This window comes from Pseudophryne corroboree, unplaced genomic scaffold (assembly GCF_028390025.1).
Source record: "Pseudophryne corroboree isolate aPseCor3 unplaced genomic scaffold, aPseCor3.hap2 scaffold_1475, whole genome shotgun sequence".
NCBI classification, from domain to species: Eukaryota; Metazoa; Chordata; class Amphibia; order Anura; family Myobatrachidae; genus Pseudophryne; species Pseudophryne corroboree.
The window spans coordinates 1-13,717 of NW_026968105.1; the positions used below are offsets into that span (position 1 = coordinate 1).

Genomic DNA, 13,717 nt, shown 5'->3' on the forward strand with positions numbered 1-13,717 from the left:
AGAGCCTTTATTTGATCTTTCATGAAGATAGAGCAGAATTGAGGACACGTCAACAATTTCTGCCGAAGGTGGTTCATCTTTCCACATGGTGCCTTTGGCCACTGACACCTTCGTTGAGTCAAAGTCTCTGGCTGTGGTCAGAACTTTGAAAATTTATGTCACCAGAACGGTTCAGATTAGGAAAACAGAGGCTCTGTTTGTCCTGTATGCTCCCAACAGGATTGGGTGTCCTGCTTCCATGTAGACCATTATGCGCTGGATCTGTGGTAAGATTCAGCATGCTCATTCCATGGCAGGATTGCCGTTACTGAATTAGGTGAAGACCCATTCTACTAGAAAGGTGGGTTCATCCTGGGCAGCTGGTCGGGGAGTCTCGGCATTGCAACTTTGCCGAGCAGCTATTTAGTAAACACTTTTGCTAAGTTTTAAAAGTTTTAGAGTAAAGGAGATTCAACTGAGGCAGCACAAGGGAACTCCCATCTGGGGACAACAACTGCAGTGAGAACACATATTTTCAGATGAACATGGGAGGGCAGAAGGCTGCCTAATACTGAAGCACCCCCAAACGACAAACCAAATGCAACAACTAGTACAAGCATTCCTGGGGGAAGGTCTGCAGAAGACGGATTTGCATACAGTGATGTCATCCAAGCAGTGGGCCAAAGTAGGCTGGAACCCTCATCTGCATATGAAAAGAGAAAAGGGGTATGCAGGGCATGGCGGCCTTTTGCGGCGCTTGGATGACCCTTAGTTCGCATTAAACACCCCCACCCTCCTTCGGTGTGGGGCTCATGTTGGCCATGCCCCAGCCCCTGAAGCATTCAAGCTGATTTCTTGCAGCAGCTTGGCACTGTAACAGCTCCAGAGCTGCTCTGTAAGGCAAGTAAAAGGGTGTGGGCCCTGCAGCACTACCTGTAGTTTGCATTGTGCATTGGAAGGCACAAAGTAAGCAGACAGGAGGAGAAGTCAGGATAGTCCACAAGGGTATAGAAGGGAGGGGCTCAAGAAAAAAGAAGTGGAAACAGACAGCAAACTAGGCTGGAAAGAGACCTGAGACAAAGAGATCTGAATTATATGAGAGCCGACCAGGGGAAACACAAATTATGCAGTCAAGTTTCCCACATTTGGGGAAATCGCAGGGGCAGCACACCCAGGTGAGATACTATAATCAGGACGGTGCTTCTCCCAGGGCAAGGCTCACCCATTGCACTCTGGGTGTGCTGCTCCTACGATTTCCCCAAATGTGGGACACTTGACTGCATAATTTGTGTTTCCTCTGGTCGGCTCTCGTATAATTCAGATCTCTTTGTCTCAGGTCTCTCTCCAGCCTAGTTTGCTGTCTGTTTCCACTTCTTTTTTCTTGAGCCCCTCCCTTCTATACCCTTGTGCACTATCCTGACTTCTCCTCCCGTCTGCTTACTTTGTGCCTTCCAATGCACAATGCAAACTACAGGTAGTGCTGCAGGGCCCACACCCTTTTACTTGCCTTACAGAGCAGCTCTGGAGCTGTTACAGTGCCCAGCTGCTGCAAGAAATCAGCTTGAATGCTTCATGGGATGGGGCATGGCCAACATGAGCCCCACACCAAAGGAGGGTGGGGGTGTTTAATGCGATCTAGGGGTCATCCAAGCACCGCAAAAGGCTGCCATGCCCTGCACGCCCCTTTTCTCTTTTCATATGCAGATGAGGGTTGAAGCCAACTTTGACCCACTGCTTGGATAACATCACCATATGCAAATCCATCTGCTGCAGGCCTTCCCCCAGGAATGCTTGCACTAGTTGTTGCATTTGGTTTGTTGTTTGGGGGTGCTTCAGTATTAGGCAGCCTTCTGCCCTCCCATGTTCATCTGAAAATATGTGTTCTCCCTGCAGTTGTTGTCCCCAGATGAGAGTTCCCTTGTGCTGCCTCAGTTGAATCTCCTTTACTTGACAGAGATGTGCCTGAGCAGCGGCCCTCCCCAGCCCTATCCCAAATCATACTTATTTTGCATAGGAGACACCATGGTCATGAAAATTGTTCACCCAGGGTGAGGTTCATTCATTGCATTCTGGGTATGCTGACCCCTGTGATTTCCCCAAATGTGGGAAACTCGCCTGCATTATTTGTGGTAGTGGGGGACTGTGTTTGTGTTTTCCGCTGGTCAGCTCTGGTAAAAGTCAGATTTCTTTGTCTCAGATCTTCCTCTAGCCTTGTTCTTCTTTCGAGAGTTCCATTGTGCTGCCTCAGTTGGATCTCCTTCACTTGACAGGGGGGTGCCCGAGCAGCGACCCTCCCCAGCTCTAGCCCAACTCCTACTTACCTGCCAGGTGAGATACTATGATCTTGAAGGTGCTTCTCCCAGGGCAAGGCTCACCCATTGCACTCTGGGTGTGCTGCCCCTGCGATTTCCCCAAATGTGGGAAACTTGACTGCATAATTTGTGTTTCCCCTGGTCGACTCTCGTATAATTCAGATCTCTTTGTCTCAGGTCTCTCTCCAGCCTAGTTTGCTGTCTGTTTCCACTTCTCTTTTCTTGAGCCGCTCCCTTCTATGCCCTTGCGCACTATCCTGACTTCTCCCGTCTGCTTACTTTGTGCCTTCCAACGCACAATGCGAACTACAGGTAGTGCTGCAGGGCCCACACCCTTTTATTTGCCTTACAGAGCAGCTCTGGAGCTGTTACATTGCCCAGCTGCTGCAAGAAATCAGCTTGAATGCTTCAGGGGCTGGGGCATAGCCAACATGAGCCCCACACCGAAGGAGGGTGGAGGTGTTTAATGCGAACTAGGGGTCATCCAAGCGCCGCAAAAGGCCGCCATGCCCTGCATAACCCTTTTCTCTTTTCATATGCAGATGAGGGTTCCAGCCAACTTTGGCCCACTGCTTGGATGACATCACCGTATGCAAATTCGTCTCCTGCAGACCTTCCCCCAGGAATGCTTGTACTAGTTATTGCATATGGTTTGATATTTGATGGTGCTTCAGTATTAGGCAGCCTTCCGCCCTCCCATGTTCATCTGAAAAGATGTGGTCTCCCTGCAGTTGTTGTCCCCAGACGAGAGTTCCCTTGTGCCTCCTCAGTTGAATCTCCTTAACTTGACGGGGGAGGGGCTTGCCCGAGCAGCCACCCTCCCCAGCCCTATCTGAACTCATACTTATTTTGCATATGAGATCTCTATATCATGAAGATTGTTCTCACAGGGTGAGGTTCATCCATTATATTTTAAAATAGGAAGGTTCAAATTACATATTTGAATTGCATCTATGTGCTGGATTCAAATGTCCCCCCCCCTTCCTTTCTCAATTGTGCCCGTCAGCAGCTATTCTAAGGTTGCTGCCAATGGGTGTGACACATTAATTTCTTCTGTGGGGTACACTGGACTCCACAAGGATTCACATTGGGGTGTAGAGTAGGATCTTGATCTGAGGCACCAACCGGCTCAAAGCTTTTGACTGTTCCCAAGATGCTCAGCGCATTCTCCTCTATAACCCCGCTTCCATGAACAGGGAGCTCAGTTTGTAGTTGGTGCCTTCAGTAGCAGGCCACTTAACAGGGGCCTGCCTCAGGCAGCCTATTCTTAGCTATTAATTTTGACAAGAAAATAAGAACTTTTTTTATGAGAATCTACAAGGGCTGCAGCAGGCTAGGTCTAATAGACATCTTTACTGCAGCTTCATCACTCCCAGCGGCGCTGTATACTCCCGTGCCCTGGTTGCTGGATCACTGCAGCGGAGGCTCCGGTTTCTTCCTAAGGTCAGTCACACACACACCGCCCTTCCGGATCACGAGGCCGCTGATGAAGGGGAGCGTGGCCGTAGGGGGTGGACCGTGTGCGCACTGGCGTGGACACTGATTACTGGGCAGCCGCTCCACAAGCCACCAGGTACAGTTAAGGAGCACAGGTCTGGGGGTTTTTCTCCCATATTAAACCAATTTTGTACTGCCCACAGCGCATTGTGATAGGTAATAGGGCCTGATTCAGGTTGGGTTGCAATCACAATAAGCGATCCAACTGCAAAAATTGCTAAGAGCATACGCATGTGCCTGCATTTTCTGCGGCACCCCGCAGAGAATGCGATCGCCTCTGCCTGTCAATCGGGGCAGGGGGGGAGAGGGGGGTCAGCAACACTCCATTTCCAAGTCAGGGATGGAGCGGTGCGGGGGCAAGGCTTCAAAATGGGGTCTGCAACGGAGGAGACACAGGGGGCGTGGTCACAGCGGCTGTATGACATCACATTCAGCCGCTGTGATCACAAAAATGGTGGCGGCTTCCTGCGCGCACATACAGTCTGCACCAGCAGAAGGCTACACCATTTTTTATGATCACGCTGAACTGCAGTGCGACTGCAATTACAGCATGGTCAAGAAGGGAGGCGTCATGCTGGGTGGCCATGTCCTGTCACTGTGCAGGAGCCAGCACCGCTCACACACTAGTCACCGGGTGCAGCCCCCAACCCCCGGGACACCCGGAGCAACAAAATGTAGATTCAGGCCACCAGGCCACGCCCCTACCTATGAAACCATGCCTCCTTTTTACCATTGCGCTGCTTATCTGCGCGCACTGCATTACAATCTCCTTCGCCACCTCTCTGGGTGTCACCAGTGATAGTGACACCTCTGCCATGCTTGTAGCAGCTGGTCCTCTACGCCTCAAGCCCTGAGTGTTTGCCCTTGTGACTTGTTGATCATCATAGCGAAGCAGATGCTTACAGAAAACTGCAGGGGCTTAGATTGAAAATAAAAAAATTGATGGGTATAAGGTAGAGAGGAGCGGGTTCGGTTCTCCGAGAACCGAATTCCCCACGAACTCCACGTGGTTTACACTGGTCCGAGGCAGGCTCGGTTGTTCCCGCCTGACTCGGAAAACCTGAACAAGGGAAAATGTCATCATCCCGCTGTCGGATTCTCGCGAGATTCGGATTTCATATAAAGAGCTGCGCGTTGCCGCCATTTTTACTCGTGCATTGAAGAGAGAGTGGAGAGGACGTGGCTATGTTCTCTCAGTGGAAATCTCAATATCAGTGCTCAGTATCAGTGGTTACTTATTGCTGCTCAGTAATACTAGTAGTGTGTCTCTCCTGCTCAGTGTCAGTTCTCAGTAGTATCCTCATCAGTGCTCAGTATCACTGCTCATTGTCTTGTGCTGCATTGTGGTGCTCAGCATACTACAGTACATTACTAATAGTCCAGTGCTGCATCTTGCTGCTCAGTGTCAGTTCTAGTATCCTCATCAGTGCTCACTATCACTGCTCATTACATTGTGGTGTTCTGTATACTACTGTAACATAGTAATATAGTAACATATAGTAATATAGTTTTTGAGGTTGAAAAGAGGCAAATTGCCCATCGTGTTCAACCTGTTTTAAGTTGTGATGATTCTACATACTTGCTGAATAATGTTTTATGACTAGTTAACTACTACAACTCATGTTACCCCCGGATTAACCATGTTGATATTTTAAGTATTATAACCTTGGATAGCTTTTTCATTCAGAAATGTATCCATTCCTTTTTTAAATCCAATTACAGAGTCCACCATTACCACCTTCCCTGGCAGGGAATTCCACATCCTGATTGCCCTAACAGTGAAGATCATAGTATCTCACCTGGCAGGTAAGTAGGAGTTGGGCTAGAGCTGTGGAGGATTGCTGCTTGGGCACCCCCTGTCAAGTGAAGGAGATCCAACTGAGGCAGCACAAGGGAACTCTCGAAAGAAGAACAAGGCTAGAGGAAGATCTGAGACAAAGAAATCTGACTTTTACCAGAGCTGACCAGAGGAAAGCACAAACACAGTCCCCCACTACCACAAATAATGCAGTCGAGTTTCCCACATTTGGGGAAATCACAGGGGTCAGCATACCCAGAATGCAATGAATGAACCTCACCCTGGGAGAACAATCTTCATGACCATAGTATCTCCTATGCAAAATAAGTATGATTTGGGATAGGGCTGGGGAGGGCCGCTGCTCAGGCACATCTCTGTCAAGTAAAGGAGATTCAACTGAGGCAGCACAAGGGAACTCTCATCTGGGGACAACAACTGCAGGGAGAACACATATTTTCAGATGAACATGGGAGGGCAGAAGGCTGCCTAAAACTGAAGCACCCCCAAACAACAAACCAAATGCAACTACTAGTGCAAGCATTCCAGGGGGAAGGTCTGCAGCAGATGGATTTGCATACGGTGATGTCATCCAAGCAGTGGGCCAAAGTTGGCTGGAACCCTCATCTGCATATAAAAAGAGAAAAGGGGCATGCAGGGCATGGCGGCCTTTTGCAGTGCTTGGATGACCCCTAGTTCGCATTAAACACCCCCACCCTCCTTTGGTGTGGGGCTCATGTTGGCCATGCCCCATCCCCTGAAGCATTCATGCTGATTTCTTGCAGCAGCTGGGCACTGTAACAGCTCCAGAGCTGCTCTGTAAGGCAAGTAAAAGGGTGTGGGCCCTGCAGCACCACCTGTAGTTCGCATTGTGCGTTGGAAGGCACAAAGTAAGCAGACGGGAGGAGAAGTCAGGATAGTGCACAAGGGTATAGAAGGGAGCGGCTGAAGAAAAGAGAAGTGGAAACAGACAGCAAACTAGGCTGGAGAGAGACCTGAGACAAAGAGATCTGAATTATACGAGAGCCGACCAAGGGAAACACAAATTATGCAGTCAAGTTTCCCACATTTGGGGAAATCGCAGGGGCAGCACACCCAGAGTGCAATGGGTGAGCCTTGCCCTGGGAGAAGCACCTTCATGATCATAGTATCTCACCTGGCAGGTAAGTAGGAGTTGGGCTAGAGCTGGGGAGGGTCGCTGTTCGGGCACCCCCCTGTCAAGTGAAAGAGATCCAACTGAGGCAGCACAAGGGAACTCTCGAAAGAAGAACAAGGCTAGAGGAAGATCTGAGACAAAGAAATCTGACTTTTTCCAGAGCTGGCCAGAGGAAAGCACAAACACAGTCCCCCACTACCACAAATAATGCAGTCGAGTTTCCCACATTTGGGGAAATCACAGGGGTCAGCATACCCAGAATGCAATGAATGAACCTCACCCTGGGAGAACAATCTTCATGACCATGGTATCGCCTATGCAAAATAAGTATGATTTGGGATAGGGCTGGGGAGGGCCGCTGCTCAGGCACATCTCTGTCAAGTAAAGGAGATTCAACTGAGGCAGCACAAGGGAACTCTCATCTGGGGACAACAACTGCAGGGAGAACACATATATTCAGATGAACATGTGAGGGCAGAAGGCTGCCTAATACTGAAGCACCCCCAAACAACAAACCAAATGCAACAACTAGTGCAAGCATTCCTGGGGGAAGGCCTGCAGCAGATGGATTTGCATATGGTGATGTCATCCAAGCAGTGGGTCAAAGTTGGCTTCAACCCTCGTCTGCATATGAAAAGAGAAAAGGGGCGTGCAGGGCATGGCGGCCTTTTGCAGCGCTTGGATGACCCCTAGTTTGCATTACACACCTCCTTCCTCCTTCGGTGTGGGGCTCATGTTGGCTATGCCCCAGCCCCTGAAGCATTCAAGCTGATTTCTTGCAGCAGCTGGGCACTGTAACTGCTCCAGAGCTACTCTGTAAGGCAAGTAAAAGGGTGTGGGCCCTGCAGCACTACCTGTAGTTCGCATTGTGCGTTGGAAGGCACGAAGTAAGCAGACGGGAGAAGTCAGGATAGTGCGCAAGGGCATAGAAGGGAGCGGCTCAAGAAAAGAGAAGTGGAAACAGACAGCAAACTAGGCTGGAGAGAGACCTGAGACAAAGAGATCTGAATTATACGAGAGCCGACGAGGGGAAACACAAATTATGCAGTCAAGTTTCCCACATTTGGGGAAATCGCAGGAGCAGCACACCCAGAGTGCAATGGGTGAGCCTTGCCCTGGGAGAAGCACCTTCATGATCATAGTATCTCACCTGGCAGGTAAGTAGGAGTTGGGCTAGAGCTGGGGAGTGTCGCTGCTCGGGTACCCCCCTGTAAAGTGAAGGAGATCCAAGTAAGGCAGCACAAGGGAACTCTCGAAAGAAGAACAAGGCTAGAGGAAAATCTGAGACAAAGAAATCTGACTTTTACCAGAGCTGACCAGAGGAAAGCACAAACACAGTCCCCCACTACCACAAATAATGCAGTTGAGTTTCCCACATTTGGGGAAATCACAGGGGTCAGCATACCCAAAATGCAATGAATGAACCTCACCCTGGGAGAAAAATCTTCATGACCATGGTATCTCCTATGCAAAATAAGTATGATTTGGAATAGGGATGGGGAGGGCCGCTGCTCATGCACATCTCTGTCAAGTAAAGGAGATTTAACTGAGGCAGCACAAGGGAACTCTCATCTGGGGACAACAACTGCAGGGAGAACACATATTTTCAGATGAACATGGGAGGGCAGAAGGCTGCCTAATACTGAAGCACCCCCAAACAACAAACCAAATGCAACAACTAGTGCAAGCATTCCTGGGGGAAGTTCTGCAGAAGACGGATTTGCATACGGTGATGTCATCCAAGCAGTGGGTCAAAGTTGGCTTCAACCCTCATCTGCATATGAAAAGAGAAAAGTGGCGTGCAGGGCATGGCGGCCTTTTGCGGTGCTTGGATGACCCCTAGTTCGCATTAAACACCTCCACCCTCCTTTGGTGTGGGGCTCATGTTGGCCATGCCCCATCCCCTGAAGCATTCAAGCTGATTTCTTGCAGCAGCTGGGCACTGTAACAGCTCCAGAGCTGCTCTGTAAGGCAAGTAAAAGGGTGTGGGCCTGCAGCACTACCTGTAGTTTGCATTGTGCATTGGAAGGCACAAAGTAAGCAGACGGGAGGAGAAGTCAGGATAGTGCACAAGGGTATAGAAGGGAGCGGCTGAAGAAAAGAGAAGTGGAAACAGACAGCAAACTAGGCTGGAGAGAGACCTGAGACAAAGAGATCTGAATTATACGAGAGCCGACCAGGGGAAACACAAATTATGCAGTCAAGTTTCCCACATTTGGGGAAATCGCAGGGGCAGCACACCCAGAGTGCAATGGGTGAGCCTTGCCCTGGGAGAAGCACCTTCATGATCATAGTATCTCACCTGGCAGGTAAGTAGGAGTTGGGATAGAGCTGGGGAGGGTCGCTGTTCGGGCACCCCCCTGTCAAGTGAAAGAGATCCAACTGAGGCAGCACAAGGGAACTCTCGAAAGAAGAACAAGGCTAGAGGAAGATCTGAGACAAAGAAATCTGACTTTTTCCAGAGCTGACCAGAGGAAAGCACAAACACAGTCCCCCACTACCACAAATAATGCAGTCGAGTTTCCCACATTTGGGGAAATCACAGGGGTCAGCATACCCAGAATGCAATGAATGAACCTCACCTTGGGAGAACAATCTTCATGACCATGGTATCGCCTATGCAAAATAAGTATAATTTGGGATAGGGCTGGGGAGGGCCGCTGCTCAGGCACATCTCTGTCAAGTAAAGGAGATTCAACTGAGGCAGCACAAGGGAACTCTCATCTGGGGACAACAACTGCAGGGAGAACACATATTTTCAGATGAACATGTGAGGGCAGAAGGCTGCCTAATACTGAAGCACCCCCAAACAACAAACCAAATGCAACAACTAGTGCAAGCATTCCTGGGGGAAGGCCTGCAGCAGATGGATTTGCATATGGTGATGTCATCCAAGCAGTGGGTCAAAGTTGGCTTCAACCCTCGTCTGCATATGAAAAGAGAAAAGGGGCGTGCAGGGCATGGCGGCCTTTTGCAGCGCTTGGATGACCCCTAGTTCGCATTACACACCTCCACCCTCCTTCGGTGTGGGGCTCATGTTGGCTATGCCCCAGCCCCTGAAGCATTCAAGCTGATTTCTTGCAGCAGCTGGGCACTGTAACTGCTCCAGAGCTACTCTGTAAGGCAAGTAAAAGGGTGTGGGCCCTGCAGCACTACCTGTAGTTCGCATTGTGCGTTGGAAGGCACGAAGTAAGCAGACGGGAGAAGTCAGGATAGTGCGCAAGGGCATAGAAGGGAGCGGCTCAAGAAAAGAGAAGTGGAAACAGACAGCAAACTAGGCTGGAGAGAGACCTGAGACAAAGAGATCTGAATTATACGAGAGCTGACCAGGGGAAACACAAATTATACAGTCAAGTTTCCCACATTTGGGGAAATCGCAGGAGCAGCACACCCAGAGTGCAATGGGTGAGCCTTGCCCTGGGAGAAGCACCTTCATGATCATAGTATCTCACCTGGCAGGTAAGTAGGAGTTGGGCTAGAGCTGGGGAGGGTCGCTGCTCGGGTACCCCCCTGTAAAGTGAAGGAGATCCAACTAAGGCAGCACAAGGGAACTCTCGAAAGAAGAACAAGGCTAGAGGAAAATCTGAGACAAAGAAATCTGACTTTTACCAGAGCTGACCAGAGGAAAGCACAAACACAGTCCCCCACGACCACAAATAATGCAGTTGAATTTCCCACATTTGGGGAAATCACAGGGGTCAGCATACCCAAAATGCAATGAATGAACCTCACCCTGGGAGAAAAATCTTCATGACCATGGTATCTCCTATGCAAAATAAGTATGATTTGGAGTAGGGATGGGGAGGGCCGCTGCTCATGCACATCTCTGTCAAGTAAAGGAGATTTAACTGAGGCAGCACAAGAAAACTCTCATCTGGGGACAACAATTGCAGGGAGAACACATATTTTCAGATGAACATGGGAGGGCAGAAGGCTGCCTAATACTGAAGCACCCCCAAACAACAAACCAAATGCAACAACTAGTGCAAGCATTCCTGGGGGAAGTTCTGCAGAAGACGGATTTGCATACGGTGATGTCATCCAAGCAGTGGGTCAAAGTTGGCTTCAACCCTCATCTGCATATGAAAAGAGAAAAGGGGCGTGCAGGGCATGGCGGCCTTTTGCGGTGCTTGGATGACCCCTAGTTCGCATTAAACACCTCCACCCTCCTTTGGTGTGGGGCTCATGTTGGCCATGCCCCATCCCCTGAAGCATTCAAGCTGATTTCTTGCAGCAGCTGGGCACTGTAACAGCTCCAGAGCTGCTCTGTAAGGCAAGTAAAAGGGTGTGGGCCCTGCAGCACTACCTGTAGTTTGCATTGTGCATTGGAAGGCACAAAGTAAGCAGACGGGAGGAGAAGTCAGGATAGTGCACAAGGGTATAGAAGGGAGCGGCTGAAGAAAAGAGAAGTGGAAACAGACAGCAAACTAGGCTGGAGAGAGACCTGAGACAAAGAGATCTGAATTATACGAGAGCCGACCAGGGGAAACACAAATTATGCAGTCAAGTTTCCCACATTTGGGGAAATCGCAGGGGCAGCACACCCAGAGTGCAATGGGTGAGCCTTGCCCTGGGAGAAGCACCTTCATGATCATAGTATCTCACCTGGCAGGTAAGTAGGAGTTGGGCTAGAGCTGGGGAGGGTCGCTGTTCGGGCACCCCCCTGTCAAGTGAAAGAGATCCAACTGAGGCAGCACAAGGGAACTCTCGAAAGAAGAACAAGGCTAGAGGAAGATCTGAGACAAAGAAATCTGACTTTTTCCAGAGCTGACCAGAGGAAAGCACAAACACAGTCCCCCACTACCACAAATAATGCAGTCGAGTTTCCCACATTTGGGGAAATCACAGGGGTCAGCATACCCAGAATGCAATGAATGAACCTCACCTTGGGAGAACAATCTTCATGACCATGGTATCGCCTATGCAAAATAAGTATAATTTGGGATAGGGCTGGGGAGGGCCGCTGCTCAGGCACATCTCTGTCAAGTAAAGGAGATTCAACTGAGGCAGCACAAGGGAACTCTCATCTGGGGACAACAACTGCAGGGAGAACACATATTTTCAGATGAACATGTGAGGGCAGAAGGCTGCCTAATACTGAAGCACCCCCAAACAACAAACCAAATGCAACAACTAGTGCAAGCATTCCTGGGGGAAGGCCTGCAGCAGATGGATTTGCATATGGTGATGTCATCCAAGCAGTGGGTCAAAGTTGGCTTCAACCCTCGTCTGCATATGAAAAGAGAAAAGGGGCGTGCAGGGCATAGCGGCCTTTTGCAGCGCTTGGATGACCCCTAGTTCGCATTAAACACCTCCACCCTCCTTTGGTGTGGGGCTCATGTTGGCTATGCCCCAGCCCCTGAAGCATTCAAGCTGATTTCTTGCAGCAGCTGGGCACTGTAACAGCTCCAGAGCTGCTCTGTAAGGCAAGTAAAAGGGTGTGGGCCCTGCAGCACTACCTGTAGTTCGCATTGTGCGTTGGAAGGCACAAAGTAAGCAGACAGGAGGAGAAGTCAGGATAGTGCGCAAGGGCATAGAAGGGAGCGGCTCAAGAAAAGAGAAGTGGAAACAGACAGCAAACTAGGCTGGAGAGAGACCTGAGACAAAGAGATCTGAATTATACGAGAGCCGACCAGGGGAAACACAAATTATACAGTCAAGTTTCCCACATTTGGGGAAATCGCAGGAGCAGCACACCCAGAGTGCAATGGGTGAGCCTTGCCCTGGGAGAAGCACCTTCATGATCATAGTATCTCACCTGGCAGGTAAGTAGGAGTTGGGCTAGAGCTGGGGAGGGTCGCTGCTCGGGTACCCCCCTGTAAAGTGAAGGAGATCCAACTAAGGCAGCACAAGGGAACTCTCGAAAGAAGAACAAGGCTAGAGGAAAATCTGAGACAAAGAAATCTGACTTTTACCAGAGCTGACCAGAGGAAAGCACAAACACAGTCCCCCACTACCACAAATAATGCAGTTGAGTTTCCCACATTTGGGGAAATTACAGGGGTCAGCATACCCAAAATGCAATGAATGAACCTCACCCTGGGAGAAAAATCTTCATGACCATGGTATCTCCTATGCAAAATAAGTATGATTTGGAATAGGGCTGGGGAGGGCCGCTGCTCATGCACATCTCTGTCAAGTAAAGGAGATTTAACTGAGGCAGCACAAGGGAACTCTCATCTGGGGACAACAACTGCAGGGAGAACACATATTTTCAGATGAACATGGGAGGGCAGAAGGCTGCCTAATACTGAAGCACCCCCAAACAACAAACCAAATGCAACAACTAGTGCAAGCATTCCTGGGGGAAGTTCTGCAGAAGACGGATTTGCATACGGTGATGTCATCCAAGCAGTGGGTCAAAGTTGGCTTCAACCCTCATCTGCATATGAAAAGAGAAAAGGGGCGTGCAGGGCATGGCGGCCTTTTGCGGTGCTTGGATGACCCCTAGTTCGCATTAAACACCTCCACCCTCCTTTGGTGTGGGGCTCATGTTGGCCATGCCCCATCCCCTGAAGCATTCAAGCTGATTTCTTGCAGCAGCTGGGCACTGTAACAGCTCCAGAGCTGCTCTGTAAGGCAAGTAAAAGGGTGTGGGCCCTGCAGCACTACCTGTAGTTTGCATTGTGCATTGGAAGGCACAAAGTAAGCAGACGGGAGGAGAAGTCAGGATAGTGCACAAGGGTATAGAAGGGAGCGGCTGAAGAAAAGAGAAGTGGAAACAGACAGCAAACTAGGCTGGAGAGAGACCTGAGACAAAGAGATCTGAATTATACGAGAGCCGACCAGGGGAAACACAAATTATGCAGTCAAGTTTCCCACATTTGGGGAAATCGCAGGGGCAGCACACCCAGAGTGCAATGGGTGAGCCTTGCCCTGGGAGAAGCACCTTCATGATCATAGTATCTCACCTGGCAGGTAAGTAGGAGTTGGGCTAGAGCTGGGGAGGGTCGCTGTTCGTGCACCCCCCTGTCAAGT

General features: G+C 49.9%; 16 non-coding genes and 1 pseudogene across 16 annotated transcripts; 3 read left to right on the forward strand and 14 right to left on the reverse strand.

Annotated features, from left to right (window-relative positions):
* Positions 1 to 1,146: 1,146 nt before the first annotated feature.
* LOC134998081 (U1 spliceosomal RNA) lies at positions 1,147 to 1,302 on the forward strand. Its single transcript, XR_010200405.1, has one exon. It is a non-coding gene; the product is annotated as a U1 spliceosomal RNA (small nuclear RNA).
* Positions 1,303 to 1,976: 674 nt separating this feature from the next.
* LOC134998112 (U1 spliceosomal RNA) lies at positions 1,977 to 2,140 on the forward strand. The gene has a single exon (XR_010200435.1). It is a non-coding gene; the product is annotated as a U1 spliceosomal RNA (small nuclear RNA).
* A 152-nt stretch (positions 2,141 to 2,292) lies between these two features.
* Positions 2,293 to 2,455, forward strand: LOC134998126 (U1 spliceosomal RNA). The gene has a single exon (XR_010200449.1). It is a non-coding gene; the product is annotated as a U1 spliceosomal RNA (small nuclear RNA).
* A 3,298-nt stretch (positions 2,456 to 5,753) lies between these two features.
* LOC134998113 (U1 spliceosomal RNA) lies at positions 5,754 to 5,917 on the reverse strand. Its single transcript, XR_010200436.1, has one exon. It is a non-coding gene; the product is annotated as a U1 spliceosomal RNA (small nuclear RNA).
* A 674-nt stretch (positions 5,918 to 6,591) lies between these two features.
* Positions 6,592 to 6,754, reverse strand: LOC134998125 (U1 spliceosomal RNA). Its single transcript, XR_010200448.1, has one exon. It is a non-coding gene; the product is annotated as a U1 spliceosomal RNA (small nuclear RNA).
* A 152-nt stretch (positions 6,755 to 6,906) lies between these two features.
* Positions 6,907 to 7,070, reverse strand: LOC134998098 (U1 spliceosomal RNA). Its single transcript, XR_010200422.1, has one exon. It is a non-coding gene; the product is annotated as a U1 spliceosomal RNA (small nuclear RNA).
* Positions 7,071 to 7,768: 698 nt separating this feature from the next.
* LOC134998130 (U1 spliceosomal RNA) lies at positions 7,769 to 7,904 on the reverse strand (annotated as a pseudogene).
* Positions 7,905 to 8,056: 152 nt separating this feature from the next.
* LOC134998091 (U1 spliceosomal RNA) lies at positions 8,057 to 8,220 on the reverse strand. The gene has a single exon (XR_010200414.1). It is a non-coding gene; the product is annotated as a U1 spliceosomal RNA (small nuclear RNA).
* A 673-nt stretch (positions 8,221 to 8,893) lies between these two features.
* LOC134998115 (U1 spliceosomal RNA) lies at positions 8,894 to 9,056 on the reverse strand. Its single transcript, XR_010200438.1, has one exon. It is a non-coding gene; the product is annotated as a U1 spliceosomal RNA (small nuclear RNA).
* A 152-nt stretch (positions 9,057 to 9,208) lies between these two features.
* LOC134998107 (U1 spliceosomal RNA) lies at positions 9,209 to 9,372 on the reverse strand. The gene has a single exon (XR_010200431.1). It is a non-coding gene; the product is annotated as a U1 spliceosomal RNA (small nuclear RNA).
* Positions 9,373 to 10,043: 671 nt separating this feature from the next.
* LOC134998119 (U1 spliceosomal RNA) lies at positions 10,044 to 10,206 on the reverse strand. Its single transcript, XR_010200442.1, has one exon. It is a non-coding gene; the product is annotated as a U1 spliceosomal RNA (small nuclear RNA).
* A 152-nt stretch (positions 10,207 to 10,358) lies between these two features.
* Positions 10,359 to 10,522, reverse strand: LOC134998097 (U1 spliceosomal RNA). The gene has a single exon (XR_010200421.1). It is a non-coding gene; the product is annotated as a U1 spliceosomal RNA (small nuclear RNA).
* Positions 10,523 to 11,196: 674 nt separating this feature from the next.
* LOC134998116 (U1 spliceosomal RNA) lies at positions 11,197 to 11,359 on the reverse strand. The gene has a single exon (XR_010200439.1). It is a non-coding gene; the product is annotated as a U1 spliceosomal RNA (small nuclear RNA).
* A 152-nt stretch (positions 11,360 to 11,511) lies between these two features.
* LOC134998108 (U1 spliceosomal RNA) lies at positions 11,512 to 11,675 on the reverse strand. Its single transcript, XR_010200432.1, has one exon. It is a non-coding gene; the product is annotated as a U1 spliceosomal RNA (small nuclear RNA).
* Positions 11,676 to 12,349: 674 nt separating this feature from the next.
* LOC134998120 (U1 spliceosomal RNA) lies at positions 12,350 to 12,512 on the reverse strand. The gene has a single exon (XR_010200443.1). It is a non-coding gene; the product is annotated as a U1 spliceosomal RNA (small nuclear RNA).
* Positions 12,513 to 12,664: 152 nt separating this feature from the next.
* LOC134998103 (U1 spliceosomal RNA) lies at positions 12,665 to 12,828 on the reverse strand. The gene has a single exon (XR_010200426.1). It is a non-coding gene; the product is annotated as a U1 spliceosomal RNA (small nuclear RNA).
* A 674-nt stretch (positions 12,829 to 13,502) lies between these two features.
* Positions 13,503 to 13,665, reverse strand: LOC134998117 (U1 spliceosomal RNA). The gene has a single exon (XR_010200440.1). It is a non-coding gene; the product is annotated as a U1 spliceosomal RNA (small nuclear RNA).
* Positions 13,666 to 13,717: the final 52 nt, after the last annotated feature.